The sequence below is a fragment of the Echinops telfairi genome, unplaced genomic scaffold (assembly GCF_000313985.2).
Source record: "Echinops telfairi isolate 266 unplaced genomic scaffold, ASM31398v2 ScPeMD7_443;HRSCAF=831, whole genome shotgun sequence".
Classification (NCBI taxonomy): domain Eukaryota; kingdom Metazoa; phylum Chordata; class Mammalia; order Afrosoricida; family Tenrecidae; genus Echinops; species Echinops telfairi.
This window is the reverse complement of record NW_022104341.1, coordinates 35599689-35601248: the sequence shown is the minus strand read 5'-3', so window position 1 is coordinate 35601248 and position 1560 is coordinate 35599689. Positions and strand designations below refer to the sequence as shown.

At 37.8% G+C, this 1560-nt stretch overlaps 1 protein-coding gene and 1 pseudogene across 2 annotated transcripts in view; one reads left to right on the top strand and one right to left on the bottom strand.

Annotated features, from left to right (window-relative positions):
- MCOLN3 (mucolipin TRP cation channel 3) overlaps window positions 1–1560 on the bottom strand; it is a 46445-nt gene that overhangs the window by 19854 nt on the left and 25031 nt on the right. The window lies entirely within an intron of this gene.
- Window positions 145–682, top strand: LOC101647495 (annotated as a pseudogene).

The window sequence follows — 1560 nt, the reverse complement described above, 5'->3', positions numbered from 1 at the left end:
CATGTATGGATTGTGATAACAGTTGTATGAGCCCCTAATAAAACGATTGAAAAAAAAGAACAGCCCGTGACGCTGCAGACCTGTGACCCGGAGCAGCTCGGAGGTGGTGGATAATAGCTCTTCAAGTCTGCAATAAAAATAGCCTCCAATAAAACGACATTGCAAAAAATGGGAAAGAAACAGAATGGAAAGAGTAACAAAGTCGAAAAGGCTGAACTTGAAGAATTTGTGGCAGAAAAAGTACTGGACCAGTGTGTTGTGAATGGGAAGGTGGAATATTTCTTAAAATGGAAGGGATTTACAGATGCTAATAATACTTGGGAACCTGAGGAAAATTTAGATTGTCCAGAATTCATTGAAGCATTTCTCAACTCTCCAAAAGCCGGTAAAGAAAAAGATGGTGCGAAAAGAAAGTCTTTATCTGACAGTGAATCTGACGACAGCAAAGAAAAGAGATGCTTCTGACAAACCAAGGGGCTTTGCCAGAGGTCTTGATCCTGAACGAATAATTGGGGCTACAGACAGCAGTGGGGAATTGCTGTTTCTCAGGAAGTGGAAAGAGTCAGATGAGGCAGACTTGGTGCTGGCACAAGAGGCACACATGAAATGCCCCCAGGTTGTCATTGCGTTTTATGAAGAGAGACTCACTTGGCATCCTTGTCCAGAAGACCAAGCTCAGTAATTGTTTGCATTGCTTTTTATATATATATATATATATAATTTGGGTCTTGGGTTTTTTTGTTTCTGTTTTGAATTATTAGTGAGAAGAATAACTACATTCTAATGGAAATCAAGTTTGATATGCTTTTTTGGAGTAGTACTGGGGGAGTTGTTGGGGTTATTTTGTTGTTGTGTAAACAGCACTGGTTACTTTGAACAAATAAAGCGTTCAGTAGTTGCTTCATTTATCAGGAAAGAACATTTGATACCATGGTATATTATTTCCTCTGCGTTACAAAATAGCTTTTCTAAATATTGGAAGTTCTACTTAGTTATTACTGAATCAGAACTTGTTTAAACCATAATGCATGCCTAAGGACCATTCTGGATGTTTGGTTCTGTGTTTTTGTGTGTGTATGCATAAATACGTATGTCCATTTTATTTTGTTTTACCTTCACCAAAAACTGTTGTAAACACAAATGGCATTTAACAACCATGGGTATCGCCCTGTTGTTACAGGGACGGATGCTATCCTTCTGAGTCTTTCAGGGAGATCACGTCAAGTAAAACGGGGGAGAAATTTGTGAGCCATAAGCTCTTAAATCAAATAAATGATCCAGTAATTAATTAAACAACTCTCTCAAATCTCTCAAATCCACACTTACAGAATCATATAAATGAAACTATTTTCAAAGTCCCCTGTGTGCAAAAAAAATCTCCCCACTACTCAAAACCTCCCAACCCAAATAAGAAAACTGGACTGATGTTGGTATGTCTTCCAGGTGGATATTGGTTCCTTTTAGATAACCTTTTTTTTTTTACAGAAAGTTAAAATCTGTGTTACGTAAAAGGTGATTCGTGGAATGTTTTAAGACCTTGCTGGTGGAAAACCTAATAAG